Source organism: Eutrema salsugineum, unplaced genomic scaffold (genome assembly GCF_000478725.1).
Source record: "Eutrema salsugineum unplaced genomic scaffold, Eutsalg1_0 scaffold_26, whole genome shotgun sequence".
In the NCBI taxonomy this organism is placed as follows: domain Eukaryota; kingdom Viridiplantae; phylum Streptophyta; class Magnoliopsida; order Brassicales; family Brassicaceae; genus Eutrema; species Eutrema salsugineum.
Window position 1 is genome coordinate 403,667 of NW_006256783.1, and position 15,916 is coordinate 419,582.

Genomic DNA, 15,916 nt, shown 5'->3' on the forward strand with positions numbered 1-15,916 from the left:
CAAAGGATTGAGCAACAAGCTCAAGAAGCCGAGCACCAGGCTCATCTAAACCAAGTGCAGGACGAGAAGAACGAACATCAGGCCTATGTAAATCAGCAACAGGCTCAGCGTAATGAGAGGCAAGTTCAACAAAACCTGCAACAGGCTAACCGAAATGAGCAGCAAGCACAGCACGTTCCTCAGCCTCCGCCACGAGCTCAAAGACAACCTCCACCACCAGCTCAAAGACAACCTCCAAGCCGGGATATAGAGCCAGGATCCAAGCACCACCTGTGTAAAACAACAACTTTGAAGTTAAAGCTTCCCTGCTAAATATGGTGCAGAACTCCAAGTTTCACGGTTTGCTCATGGAGGATCCTTTAGAGGACCTAGATCAATTGAACGTGTCTGCAACCTCACGAAGATAAACAGGGTATCAGAAGACAGCTTCAAGCTCCACTTGTTCCCATTTAGTCTTGGTGATAAAGCACATCAGTGGGAGAATAATCTTCCAAGGGGAACTAAACAAACGTGGGAACAATGCAAGCTCGCCTTCCTGTCCAAGTTTTTGTCCACATTCAGGAAGGCTAAGCTGAGAAATCAGATCTCAAGCTTCGCACAACACACCAATGAAAGCTTTGGTGAAGCTTGGGAGAGATTTCGAAGCTATACCAACCAATGTCCACACCACGGCTTCTTGGAGGCTTCTAAGCACTTTATACCGAGGAGCACTTCCAAAAATAAGGAACCAACTTGATTCAGCATCAAATGGGAACTTTCTTGGGAAGGAGATAAACGCAGTAATGGAGCTTGTGGAGAATCTTGCGATGTCAAATGATACCTATGGTGAGGATTTTAACAGAGCTAACCGGTCTGATGGGTCTAGTAAGGAGTTGCGAATGGAAAAAGACATCAGGGAGCTATAGAACAAGCTTGACAAAGTACTTGTGGCTACACAAAAGCCAATACACTTTGTGGGAGAGTTTGATGAGCAAGGGCCGAGCTTTGATAATGTGAATGAGGATGGTCTTACACAGGAAGAGATCAACTATATTGGGATTCAACAAAGGTATCATCGTTTTAACAACTTTTGGGAATAATCAAAACCTCTCTTACCGCAACCCCAATGTAGCAAATCCTCAAGATCAGGAGTACCCTGCTCAACAACACCAACAAAGCTATGCTCCTAAAGCTCCATTTCAGAACAGTTTTCAACCCACACAACAGTTCAGTGGGCAACAACAGAGCTTTGGACAGCAGAACCAGCCGGCTCAGAGAAACAGTACAACAGCCAACCACAGCAACACAAGTTTCCACCAGGGTTCAGTCCACAGCCGATGGGTCAGCAGCAGCAGCAACAGGCACCGGTTCAGAATCAGATGAGAGCTGACATGTGTGGGCTTTTACAGCAGTGTTACAGAGTCAGCAAAGGGTTGAGAGTCAGTACACGACTATACAGCAAGATATACGAGAGCTTAAGCAAAATCAAGCTTCCACATCATCAAGAGGACCAGCTTTACCTGGAAAGCCGGAACCAAACCCCAAGGAATATGTGAACGCCATCACTTTGAGAAGTAGAAAAGAGTTACAAGCTCCAGCACCTTAGTCAACGCTCATTGAGGACAATGAGCAAATTGGTGGGGAGGCAGCCTCAAAGGATGAGCATGAGGATGAGATTTTGGAGAAAGAACCGTTTAAGGACAAGGCTAAAGAGGTGGAGAAGACACCTGAGCTTGAAAAGCCATACGTCTCACCACCTCCCTATCAGCCTAAGATACTATTTCCAGGGTGTTTCAAGAAGCAGATCCTAGACAGAGCCAAGGCAGTCTTTGAAAAGCACCCAGAGAATATTAAAATGACTTTGCCGATCATAGATGCTTTCCTAGCTATACCTCAGATTGGAAAGTTTCTAAAGGACGCAATACTTAACAAGACAAAAGAGCTTCAAGGGATGGTCATATTGAGTGATGAGTGCAGCGCCATCATTCAAAGGAGATCAATACCAAGAAAGCTATCAGATCCGGCTAGTTTTACTTTTCCGTGTGCACTCGGTCCATTGAAGTTTTCAAGTTGTTTGTGTAACTTGGGAGCTTCTGTGAGCTTAATGCCTTATTCAGTGGCTAAAAGAATTGGGTTTAAGAGCTACAAACCAGCAAAGATCTCCCTTGTTTTGGCTGACAGATCGGTGAGGCTACCAAATTGGTTTACTTGAGGATCTACCTTTGAGAATTTGTGAAATAGAGATCCCCACAGATTTCATAGTTCTAGAGATGGATGAGGAGCCTGTTGATCCCATCATCTTGGGGAGACCCTTCTTGGCAACAGCAGGAGCGATCATTGACGTGAGAGGAGGAATGATCGAGCTGCACATCGGTTCTGAAACCATTAAGTTCGATGTGAAGGAAATGATGAAGAAACCGACCATTGGAGGTCAAGTTTTCTATATTGAAACCATGGAGGAGCTAGCTGATGAGCTCCTTGAAGAGTTAAACACAGAAGACCTGTTACATGTGGTCTTGACAAGGGAACAAAGCGAGCACAGGTTCTTGAACGAAGAAAGCAAGGTGTACAAGCGTCTCTTGGATCAGCCGAGAGAATTTGAAGCTGAGACGAGGTTTTTGGAGCTCAGAAAGAGTGGCCTCAGTATCTTGGACATCAGAGGGTCAGAGACTGTTGGGGAGACGCCTCGGGGTATCATGGTCGCGACATCTTATGCTGAGGGCAGTGGTGAACCGCGAGAGAAGGGAAAGGTCGAGGTAGCTGTTCCGAGGCAATGCAGCTTTGATGCTGATTGAAACGAGGCTGATGCATCCCCTGTTGAGCTCAAGCCTCTCCCAACAGGGCTGAGGTACGCTTTCTTAGGCTCAAAGTCTTCATATCCCGTGATCATCAATGATAACCTGTTAGACCATGAAGAGAGTGCATTGCTTAGCGAGCTTAGAAAGTTCAGGAGAGAAATAGGGTATTCTTTGGCCGATATTAAAGGCATCTCTCCTGACATATGTACCCACAGGATCCACCTAGAAGACCAGACTATGTCTTCTATTGAGCATCAAATACGTCTTAACCCGAACCTTAAGGAGGTGATTAAGAAGGAGATACTCAAGCTTCTTGAGGCAGGGATAATATACCCAATTTCTGACTTAAGATGGGTATCTCCTGTTCACGTGGTGTCCAAGAAAAATGGTATCACGGTGGTAAAAAATAAAAAAGATGAGCTGATAGCCTAAAGAACCATAACCGGTCATCGTATGTGCATAGATTATAGAAAGCTGAATTCTGCATCAAGAAATGACCATTTCCCATTGCCATTCATAGACCAAATGCTTGAGAGGCTAGCTAACCATCCTTACTTTTGTTTTCTTGATGGGTACTCGGATTTCTTTCAAATCCCCATATATCCCCAAGACCAAGAGAAAACTACATTTACCTGCCCTTATAGCACTTACACATATAGACGCATGCCCTTTGGCCTTTGTAATGTGATAACACCTGATTTTGACCACTTTTCACCATTGATTTCAAATGCTTTTTCAAAGGTTTTAATTAGTTTTAGGAACTTTTATTATGATTTCCATGTATTTGTAGTTTCAAGGCTCTTTTCAGGAAACTTAGGGAATATGATGGCAAAATAGAATAAATCCACATTTTTAGCTCAGAGTCAGACCGTCATCCTCAAATAAGACTTTCTCACCGACTGATCTAGCTAAAATTTGGAGACAATCAAGAGGAGTCAACCACCTTTCCATAACACTTTACATCACAAAGATCCAACGGTGCAATCAAAAGATACATGGAGAATAAGTTGACCCAGTTCACCAGTCCCGGAAGACTCTCACCCGCGGGAAACACATGTTTTACCTGCCCTGGAAGACTCTCACCCCTGGTGGACCTTAGGATGAGCCACAAGGCCTAACATCAAAGCCCACTTCGCCATTTCTCTGCAGAGAAGCCCTAAATGAGATCTGTAAGACCTTAGGACCTATAAATACACTGTTTAGCAGTCCTAAACGGGTGTGTGCTTTTGTAATGAGATTTTGAGCCACCAAACTCTGTTTTTCTAGGGTTAGGCGATGGAGATGGGGATTCTTCCCCAGATCCATTGTTCTTTCTCCTTTTTATCTTATAAACTTTTCTTTTTCATTCTTTTGCATTCTTCTATGTCTTTCATCATTCATTGCATCATGTAGATTAGTCCCAGAGAGTCAAGTTGTTTGAAGATATCGACAAGCATATATATCGATTAGGATTTCTATTGTTCTTAGCCATATTCTGGATCTCATCTCGTCTAAGTTGTTCATAAATCATGAGAGTAGACTCATGACGTATTCTCTGAGCCTAGGATCGATCAGAGCCACGAGAGTGTTGTATCAGATCATCCGTACATAGCTTCAGAAGAACATAGTCGCTATAGGAGTCTAGAAGATGGGAGCAGAAGAATTCAATGTCTAATGCATGATCTAAAGTTTAGCATCAGAGCGATAGTTAATTGCTAAATCTAAGAGATTAGTTGATTAAAGTGACGACAGTTGGTTAATCATACATATGTCTATTCCAGTTCAATGCAGATTTCCAAAAACAGATGAAGATAAATCGCCCGGAAGCTAATTGGAAATGCCATCATACATCAGTTAGAGTAAACCGTAGAAGTCTAAATCGCCACCTATGAGTTTAAGAGTCGATATGCTTTAGATGTTCTTTTAACAATTCATCATGCATTGCATTTCTTGTGAATACTAGATTAGGTTTAGTTTAGGATCTTAACCAAAACCCCAAAACTTTTATTTGTTTATGAGTTTGCTTACTTCCCAGTCTGTTGTTTCTCGCACATTAGACATCCTCCCTGTGGATCGATACCCTAAGTCCTACAACGTACATCTGTGCACTTGCAGACACTAGGGTTTTATAAATTTAAAAATTTTGAAGGACCAACGGGCTTGTTAAAAAACAACCCTACGCCCGCAACCCCATCAAGTTTTTGTCGCCGTTGCCAGGGAGGTTTTTAGTCTCTGGAGGACTAAACGTGGGAGGTTGAAGCCTGCATAAGACTATATATATGTCGAGTTTCTGACAAAGCAACATAGGAAGTAAACCAAATTCATAAACACCCTAACTTTTTATTTTTCTGATCATTCTTTCTTCTGTTTGCCCTAGTTTCAGAAACCTTTGAAGCATGGATCATCCAAGAAGAAACTTAACCCCGAGCGAAGGTCCTGCGACTGTGTGAAGCTCCCTACGCATGTGAATCACCCTCCAGGCAAGATTTTGATCATCATCTTCGGAACCCTAATCCGAACCACCACCATGGAGACTCGCGACCTCCACACCACCGAGATGAGCCCTATTTGCCACACCTGGTGAACCGTCGACCATCTCATCCTCTTCCTCATCAGATTTTGTACCAGAACTATGAGAACAATCGACTTAACATCCTGATTAATCGATTGTAAGCCAAGCTAAAGCAGTTTATTGCCTCCCAAGCCCTCATTGATGCTGCCCTGCGAACGAAGATAGATGACATGACCATCGGCCTCAACAAAAGGTTTGATGAACTCTCTGAGCATGTGAACACACTGGAGGATCAGAGAAGCAAAGCTAATGACGTGTTAGATCAGAGAATAGAGTCTGTCAGGGTAGAACAAGACAAAAACAAGTTCAGCATTCGGCAAAACGAAATGGAGCTGCAAACCCTAACCTTCAAGATCGATGACTTGGATAAGGAGCTGAATGAGAGCAAAAACCAGACCTACGACTACACATTGGAGCTGTGGCAAGGCGTAGCAAAGGTTGAAAACAAGACAGAAGAGCTTGATGCTATTTTAGATAAAGTTGTCTATGCTTTAGATGAAGTAGAAGAGAAGGTTGAAAAACTTTCTAAAGATCATAAGGAGTATGATCTGAACTCTGGAATCAATGATTTGGATACCCAAGACGTGCCTCACAACCACTGGAAGCAAGAGAACATCAATGGAGAAAAAGAGATTGAAGAAGCAAGCATGGAGAGCCAGAGGAAGCTGATCGCGGCTGCGAGCTCCTCACCCGCGACCAGAGTCACTTCCACCGCGGCTCCGAGCTCCTCACCCGCGGTGGAGCATGACTTCTCAGACTGGGAGAGCTTTCAACCTCTTTCTGAAGCCTGTTCATCAGAAAACCGACCTCATGTGACCAGACCTAAGTTGTTTGATCAAGCTGTCTTCTCAATCACTGCACAAGCATCAAAGGAGAAAGAATAATCCAACACTTATGCATCTTGCAACATGGTTTACACTTGTGACAATGAGCTTCAAGAGAAATTCTCAGAAGATGAAGAGTATGGTTTGTTTGTAAAAGATCTAAACCCTGGGATGATTCATCTGATGACAACACAGAACCAATAACCAAGAGCATATCTAGAGAGAGACTGATCGAATTCAACAAGTTTGTGAAGTCCATTCCTCTCTATCTCAGATTCGACGACATCTGGAAGCAAGGCTGCCTTCAAGTCTTCTTCTGATACAACAAGGAGACTAAGGAGAACATCTCTACATATTTCAGAAGAGCCAGGTATCTATCTTTTCCTAGATCATTGCCTGATGCAGCTGTTTACAGGATCCATCTTAAAGATCCCCTAGAAGCCAATGATTACACAAACAAGATCAGCAAAGAAGCAATTGAAGAGTTCAACCAAGTAGTTCAGAACCTGCCAGAGGAAATTTCGTTTTCCAAAGCGTGTAGAGACTACATGGTAGGCCACGTCTTTTGTGACAGCAAAGAGTCAATCCAAGAGATGAAAGACTTGTTCACAGACGCCCAAGTGATGCGAGCTAGGGTTGCTGTCGCAAAATCATTTTAAATTTATAAACCCTAGTGTCTGCAAGTGCACAGCCGTGCGTTGTAGTACTTAGGGTGTCGATCCACAGGGAGAGTTGTCTTTTCTGAAGAAACTTCAAACTGGATTAGTAATCGAAATCAAAGACCAATGGGGTTTTTTGTGGGGTTTTGGTGTCACGATTTTGCTAAGCTAAACAGGAAATAAAAATAGATCAAAACAAAGATGAAAAACGTGCTGGGCAATAGGGTTCATGTATAGGGTTCATGATCTACGACACAAGGAATTTAGGTAAAGATTTTCTATGATTCTGAAACTAGGATAGACACTTGTAAGATAAGCCAACTCTCGTCACCCTAATCATCTAATCACTTATCCTTGGCAATTAACTCTCGTTCTCATGTCAGAATAAGATCATCCATTTTAGCTCGGAATCCATCTTGGCTTACGTATCCTCCGTAGGTAGCTTTCGTCTCATACGACGGTGACGTCCAAAAGATCCAGTTCAGGCAACCCAGATACAACACTCTCGTGGCTCGGATTTAACCTAGGATCGGACACTGGTTAGCTACTCCAGTGTTACCGCATTGAGATTTGGATGAATGAGAAAATCATTTAAAATCGAAATCCGTTAACCTAAAAAACCTAGATGTCATCGGTCATGGGGTCCCTTTTGATGGCCCTCTTCACCCAGCAAGGAGACTACTCAGACATGGCTGAGCTTGACAACATCATTATTGGTTTTGAAATAGAAAAACAGTAAAGTAAAAGAGATTGCATAAACTTAATAGATAGATGAAAAGAAAGAGCAAAGGTTCAAGAGAAGAATCCCTATCTCCCTAATCTAAACCTAAGAAACAAAAGTTGGGTGCCTCCCTATCAAGGGAAAAGGAGCACACACGAAATTAGGTCTTCTAAAATACCTATTTATAGGTCTCCAATTGTTTCTGGTCGTCCTCAGGGCTTCTTTTGCAGAGAGAATGAGTTGTGCTTGAAAACAGGCTATTGGGCCGAAAATGGGCTTGTCGCAGAAACAAGTCTCTCCAGGCCTGTGAATGATGGTCCACTGTGGATGAAGGCTCTCAGGCGTGGCTAGTATGTTGTTCACCGCGGTCACGAGCTCCTGGACCGCGGTGGTTGGTATATGATCTCCAAACTTCATTCCTTCTCTTGCTTCTTTCGCGAGACTGCAGAACATGTCTTCAGTAAATTGGAAATAACTTATGATCCAACCATTGGATTGCTTTGATTTTACTTGTATTGGAAATCTATTTGCAACAATTTTCAAAAATTAAGAACAATAAATCACCAAGCAATAACTCTGTTTTCCATGATAATCTAGCACCCTAGTATTTATGAAAATAATCTTACGGTAACTAACAACCTAATAAAATCAATTCCACACATTGAAGCTAAAAAATCACCATTTAAGGACATCAAAAGAGATGAGTTTTAACAGAGTGAATACCTTGGGATTATGATGCAATGAGCTTGAAATGCTTACAGAATGAGATTACCAACACAAAAACGAGTTCAGGGCACTTTGAATCAGTGATCTTGGTGATGAAATGAGAGAGATATGCAAGAAACAATGGAGAGAATGGGGTTTAGAAGGCAAACTCGTTTTCTCTTGAGGAAGAAGGAGTGTGGGGACTAGGTGCATGCTTTTTTCCTTTGATCAATAGATCCAGTTTGACCAGTCAAGGCTTGAATTTCTCCTTTTTTGTTGACCAGACTCCTTTGTGCGACTTAGACACGACTTGGCCATCCCGCACGCCCAACACGGTCCGTTCTGAGAGCTTTTGTGCGACTTGGGACCTTGTTCTTCCCATCACGCACACTCAAGTTGCACACAACCATTCCTTGAAACCCTCGGCTTCTTCCTGTTGTGCATCTTGGCCTGACCCCCGAGCTAACTCGCATGACCAACTCGGTCTGTTCTGCGAGTATCTGTGCGACTTGGGATCTTGTCTTGACCATGTCGCACACCTGAGTCGCACATCTCAACTCCTTGAACGTCCTGGCATCCTTTCGTATCGTGCGACCTAGCTTTTTTTGAACTGACCGCATGACCAACTCGGTTCTTTTTGCGTGTGTTTGTGCGAGTTGGTCTTTCCTCGGTCCATCTCGCAAGCCCAAGCAGGTCTGTTCTCGAGTCTTTGTGTGGCCTGGGATCCTCTTGGTCTGTCCCACACACCCAAATTGCACCTCTCAGCAATTTGAATTTTTCTTGCTCAAATCCCTTTGCTGATAGATGAATAACCCGCACAACCAAGTTTTTTTCTCCGAGTTCATGTGCGAGTTGGTACGTGGCCTGACCATATCGCACACCCAAGTAGCACACTAGGCGTCTCTCAAGTTTTCATGCCTTAGGTCCTTTCTCAGCCTTCTCACAAACTCCATTCCACTTTGTTCTTGAACCACAGCTTCCAAAAGTCACCTGGGACCTGAGAACACTTCACAAAACCTATCAAAACATCCTGAAACATAAAATAAAGAAGAGAAAAGATTAAAAGAAGTATGTACAAGGATAAGCTTTGGGTATCTCCCAAGAGCACTTTGTTTAATGTCACTAAGTTTGACTTTTCATACCCATTACTGGGTTGGGGGATCATCAAGAGCAACTGTGGTAGCTCTCTCTTTGATTTCACATGACAAATAGTGCTTAAGCCTTTGTTCATTTACCACAAAGCTATTTCCATTCTTTCCCTCAAGCACCACAGCTCCATAGCTTCTTACTTCCAAAACCTTGAAAGGACCAGACCACCTTGACCTTAACTTTCCTGGGAACAACTTTAACCTTGAGTTTAATAAGAGAACAAGGTCTCCTTCCTTGAACTCTCTCTTCATGATCTTCTGGTCATGCAAAGTCTTGGTCTTCTCTTTGTAGATCTTTGAGCTTTCATAAGCATTCAGCCTGATCTCCTCCAGCTCATGGATTTGTAAGAGCCTCTTCTCTTGAGCTGTTTTGAAGTCAATGTTGAGTAGCTTGACAGTCCAAAGTGCCTTGTACTCCAGCTCCACAGGTAGATGGCAGCTTTTCCCTTACAACAGATTGAAAGGTGAGGTCCCAATGGAGGTTTTAAAAGTTGTCCTGTAAGCCAAAGTGCATTATCAAGCTTCTTAGACCAGTCCTTTCTAGATGCACACACTGTCCATTCTAAGATTTCCTTTTTCTTTTTGTTGGAAGTCTCCACTTGTCCACTGGTTTGGGGGTGATATGGACTTGCCACCTTGTGCTTAATCTCATGCTTTCTTAGCAGACCCTCTAGAGTATTTTCACAAAGTAAGTTCCACCATCACTGATCACAACTCTTGGGACACCAAACCTGGGGAAGATAACACTCTTAAAGAGCTTGCACAACACCTTTGAATCCTTGGTTGGTCAAGAATTTTCCTCCACCCACTTGGAGACATAATCAGCAGCCACCAAGATGTATTTGTTTCCATAAGAGCTGATGAATGGCCTCATTAAAATGTTCCAGCAGTCAAAGATCTCAACCTCCAAGATTGGGTTTTGAGGAATCTCACTCCTTTTTGATATGTTTCCCTGCCTTTGATATGAATCACAACTTGAAACCACACCTTGGGCGTCTTGGAACATGGTTGGCCACCAAAACCCTGATTGCAATACCTTGGCCACCATTTTAAAAGCTCCCAAGTGTCCACCATAGGCTGAACCGTGACACTCTTGTAGAACTGGCTGGACCTCTTCCTCAGCTAAACATCTTCTGTCTAGATGATCCTTGTTGAGCACATAGAGAAATGACTCATCCCAAAAATACTTCTTGATGTCTCTAAAGAACTTCTTCTTTTGATATCCACTCAGCTCTGGTGGATCAACCCCACATGACAAGAAGTTCACTATATCAGCGAACCATGGCAACATGTTTTCTCTAATGGTATCAACCTCCTCAATCTTCATGTAACCCTTGAGCACCATAAGTTGTTCTTCAGGTAGAGAGTCATTAAGAGGGATCTCAGAATCTACTCTTAGTCTTGAGAGGTGATCAGCTGCGACATTCTCTATTCCTTTATTATCCTGAACCTCAATATCAAACTCTTGCAAAAGAAGTACCCATATCAACAACCTAGGTTTTGCATCCTTCTTTGTCATCAGATTTCTAAGTGCAGCATGGTTTGTGTAGAACACCACTTTAGAACCAACCAGATAGCTCCTAAACTTGTCAAAAGCGAATACTATAGCAAGCATCTCTTTCTCTGTTCTGGCATACTTTTCTTGAGCTGAGTCTAGAGTCCTACGTGCATAGTATATCACATGGAGCTTCTTGTCTTTCTTCTGATCCAAAACCGCTCCAACAGCATAATCAAAGGCATCAGTCATTACTTCAAAGGGTAAAGACCAATCTGGGGCTTGTACAATTGGTGCACTGATCAAGACTTCTTTGATCTTCTTAAAGGCCTCCTCACATTCAGTATCAAAGACAAACTCCACATCCTTGCATAGCAACCTTGTCAATGGCCTTGCTATCTTGGAGAAGTCTTTAATTAACCTTCTATAAAAGCCTGCATGACCCAGAAAGCTTATGATCCCCTTAACAGAGCTTGAAGCTTGCAAGTTCACCATCACTTCCACTTTAGCCCTGTCCACTTCTATCCCTGCCTCAGAAATCTTGTGCCCCAACACTATTTTTTCTTGTACCATGAAATGGCACTTCTCCCATTAGAGAACCAAGCTGTGCTCCTAACATCTCCTTAGAACCTGAGACAAGTTAGACAAACAAGAGGAGAAAGACTGTCCATAGACTGAGAAGTCATCCATGAACACCTCAATCAGATCCGAAAATATGGACATCATACAGCATTGGAATGTAGCATGAGCATTGCACAGCCCAAATGGCATGTGCCTATAGGCAAAGGTCCCATATGGATAGGTAAATGTGGTTTTCTCCTGGTCTCTTTGGTCTATTGGAATCTGAAAGAACCCAGAGTAACCATATAGAAAACAGAAAAAGGGATGATTAGCTAGCCTTTCTAACATTTGGTCAATAAAAGGAAGAGGAAAGTGGTCTTTCCTAGAGGCTGCATTCAACTTTCTGTATCTATACACATCCTATGGCCTGTGATGGTTCTGGTTGCCATCAGCTCATCCCTTTCATTTTTGATCACTGTCATTCCACCCTTCTTGGACATCACATGTACTGGTGAAACCCATCTAGAATCTGAGATAGGATAGATGATCCAAGCCTCTTGGAGTTTTAGAATTTCCTTTTCACTACTTCTTTTAAGTTAGGATTCAGCCTCCTTTGGTGTTCAATGGATGAAATAGATTCTTCTTCAAGATGAATCCTATGAGTGCATAGGTTGGGTGAGATACCTTTTATGTCATCCAATGAATAACCAATGGCTCTCCTATGCTATCTTAGTTCATTGAATAATGCATGCTCTTGATCATCTAGCAACCTATCAATTATGATGACAGGGTAAGACTCATTGAGACCTGATAATGCATACCTGAGCCCCTTAGGAAGAGGTTTGTGTTCCAATAGAGGTGCCTTAGACTCATCCCAATCCGCATTGTATGAATCTTCCTTGGCTGGCCCTTGTTTGGTGTTCATCTCCTCAATAAGCTTCTTGACTTGCTCATCCTCTATCCCTACGGCTTTGCACTCTTGAACTGACCATTGGTTTGTGCTTGACCCATTGATTTCCTGAACATCTGAACCACTTGATCCCAGCTCAATGAACCCTGATATTGAGCCCACTTCTTTGTGTTGATCCAAAGCCATCATGTAGGCTTCACTATCTTCAGCCAAGTAACCATGATCACCATGTTCTTTAGTCAAGGCTATTTGAAGGTGATCTTCAATGTTCAACTCCTCTAAGAGCTCATCAGCTAGCTCATCCAGAGTTTCCATGTAGAAGAATTGTCCTTCTATGGTGGGTTTCTTCGTCATCTCTCTCACATCAAACTGAAGTTCAATCATGCCATCCCTTACATCTATGATTGCACCAGCAGTGGCAAGGAATGGTCTGCCTAAGATATGAGGATCAATGGGTTACTCATCCATTTCCTAGACCAAAAATTCTGTTGGAACTTCAAAGACATCTATCTTGACTGGTAGATCTTCAAGCATTCCAACTGGTAGTCTAACAGACCTATCAGCTAAGACCAAAGAGATTCTTGCTGGCTTGAACACTCTGTACCCCAATTTCTTTGCTATTGAAAATAGCATCAAGCTGACTGATGCTCCTAAGTCATATAAACAACCAGCAAACATCAAAAGACCAGATGCACAAGGAAGTGTGAAGCTCCCTGAATCTGATAGCTTTCTAGGATGGCAGGGATTGCCATCCTTTGTATGATTGCACTACATTCATGACTCAACACAACCATCCATGTTAGCTCCTTTGTCTTGTTGAGGATGCCATCTTTTAAAAAATTTAAAAGATTTGGCATCATGAGAAAAGCTTCTATGAGAGGCATGGTGAATGGGGTCTCATTAAGCTGCTTTTGAAAAACTGCTCAAGCTTTGTCTAAGAGTTGCTTCTTAAACCTTTCCAGGGAATAGAAGTTTAGGTTGGTATGATGGTGGTGGAACATAGGGTTTTTCAGGCACCATATCTTGTTCCACCTCTTTGCTTTTGTCACTCTTGAAAATATCCTCTTCTTGCTCACTCTTTTGAGCTGCCTCCCCACCAACTTGCTCATTGTCCTCAATGAGCACTTGTCTAGGTTCTCTCTCTGGAAACTCCTTTGCACTTCTAAGAGTTATAGCATTGCAATACTCCTTTGGGTTAGGCTCAGGTTTACAAGGTAGAGTGCCTTGGTTTCCTGAGATAGAGGCTTGATTCTGCCTTAACTCCATGAATTCTTGTTGCATTGCAACATAGTTTGAACCCAAGTCTGAAAAACCACTCTCAACCCTATGCTGACCCTGCAGACTCTGCTATAACACTTCACACAACTCAGGCCCCATTTGTTGCTGATTCTGAACCGGCGGCTGCTGATCCAACTTATGCTGATCCAATGGCTGCTGACTGAACCCTGGTGGATATTTCTGTTGTGGAGGCTGGCTAGTGAAGTAGCTACCCTGGATCGGTTACTGTTGCTGTCCATAGCCTTGTTATTGCTGAACAAACTGTTGTTTAGGTTGAAAATTCTCTTGATATTTGTTTTTGGGAACAAAACTCTGCTGACCCTAAGGAGGAGGATACTTGAGGGTTAGCTACATTAGGATTTCTATAGGAGAGGTTTTGGTTTGTGTTGAAGTTGTTGAACCTTTGATACCTATTCTGATTTCCAATGTAGTTTATCTCGTCCTGAGTGAGGCCTTCTTCATTGACATTTTCAAAGCTTGGGGATTGATCATCAATTCTCCCACAAAGTGTAGTGGCTTCTGAGTTGCCACTAACACTTTCTAAAGCTTGCTCTGAAGCTTTCTAATGTCTTTTTCCATCCTCTGCTCTTTATTGGAACCCTCACTTCTGTTTGTCCTGTCAGAGTTTTCCCCATAAGTATCATTACTCATGACTAGATTCTTCACAAGTTCCAGTGCAGCATTGATCTCTCGACCCAGAAAATTCATATTTGATGCTGTGTCTAAATGGTTTCTGATCTTTGGGAGTGCTCCTCTATACAGTGTACTCAGGAGTGAAGCCTCTGAAAACCCATGATGTGGACACTGGTTGGTGTAACTCCTTAACCTCTCCCAAGCTTTCCCAAAGCTTTCACTGTTGTGCTGGGTAAAGCTTGATATCTGGTTCCTCAGCTTGGCAGTTCTTGAGGTAGAGAAGAACTTAGACAAGAATGCAAGCTTGCACTGCTCCCAAGTTGAATGGAGCCTCTAGGTAGATTCTTTTACCACTGACGTGCATTATCTCCTAAGCTGAATGGAAACAATCTAAGCTTGAAACTGTCCTCAGAGTCTCCATTGATCTTAGTTAGATCGCACACCCTGTCAAATTGATCCAAATGCTCCAAGGAATCTTCTATTGGGAGACCTGATAGACAAGACTTTTTAAGGTCTCAGGGCTATCAATCCCCTTGTCAATGTAGCACAAAGAGGTTAATCAATCCAGATGTGGTGTTAGACACTAAGCTATATGATCAAGTTCTTAATTCAAGCAAACAAGAGCGGGTTTTGATTAATCTAGAGAAAACTATAAACATAAACAGGATTAAAGACTAATGACAATGACAAATGATATGATGTGAATATGATATGATGGAGGCATGAGATTCTAGACATGATAGTTGGTCAGGGTGCTTTGGTGTTAAACTAGAGATGCTGATGACAATGATGAGACATGATTCAAGTGATTAAGAACTCTAATCTAGGTTAATCCTCTCATGAAGGTATTAACCCCTATACTAATCCATTTTCAAACTAAATTCCCATTTGTGAAATATGAATCAATATGCATTAATAAACAGTTCTTAATGATCATTCAAGCATTTAACAAATCATTCCCATGATGAAAAATTACTTAAACCTCTAACACAACTCTTTCAGGAATTTCATCAAACACTTTTGGTGCATGAAATTCCCAGAATCTAGATCTCAAGTGATTATCAAGGATCTAGCATATAGAACAGCTGTTTAGAGAGATGAATCAATGAATCTAGCCCTAAGCACCCCTAATCTAACACTTTAGCACCCTAACCTACACATCTAGAACTTCATTAAGGTGACTACTCACTAATCATACTAATCTCTCTTAAACCTTTCCAAGTTGACAAGATTAGCATGATTAATGATGAGAAATGGAGATGGAGATGATAGATTCAAAAGAAAACAGCTTCAAACACCCAGATCTCCTTAAACTCTCTTCATTAAACACTCAAATATAGATATTTCTCTTCTTAATGGAGTCTTTTTCACAAAAGAGGCAAGAGACAAAGGGAATAAAACTTAGTTCTCCCCCCAAAAAAAACCTAAAAAGTATTTATACTTCCTTAAAAACGAACCGGGTCAGCCCGGAACAAACCGGGTCCTGACCCGGCTTTAATGGATAAAGTGAGAATTACTGCGGGTCAGTCCAGTATGTCCCAAGTCGCACACCTAAGTCGCAGTAGATGAAGACTTGTCTTGTGAAGCCTGAATCGCCTTGTCTTAGCCGCACGCCTAAGTAGGAGTGTTTTGCGAGTGTTGCTGCGGCTTGGTC

At 42.4% G+C, this 15,916-nt stretch overlaps 2 non-coding genes across 2 annotated transcripts; one reads left to right on the forward strand and one right to left on the reverse strand.

Moving 5' to 3' along the window:
• Positions 1-568: 568 nt before the first annotated feature.
• On the reverse strand, positions 569-675 carry LOC112085979. Its single transcript, XR_002899228.1, has one exon. It is a non-coding gene; the product is annotated as a small nucleolar RNA R71 (small nucleolar RNA).
• A 13,741-nt stretch (positions 676-14,416) lies between these two features.
• Positions 14,417-14,523, forward strand: LOC112085984. Its single transcript, XR_002899233.1, has one exon. It is a non-coding gene; the product is annotated as a small nucleolar RNA R71 (small nucleolar RNA).
• The last annotated feature ends 1,393 nt before the right edge of the window (positions 14,524-15,916 follow it).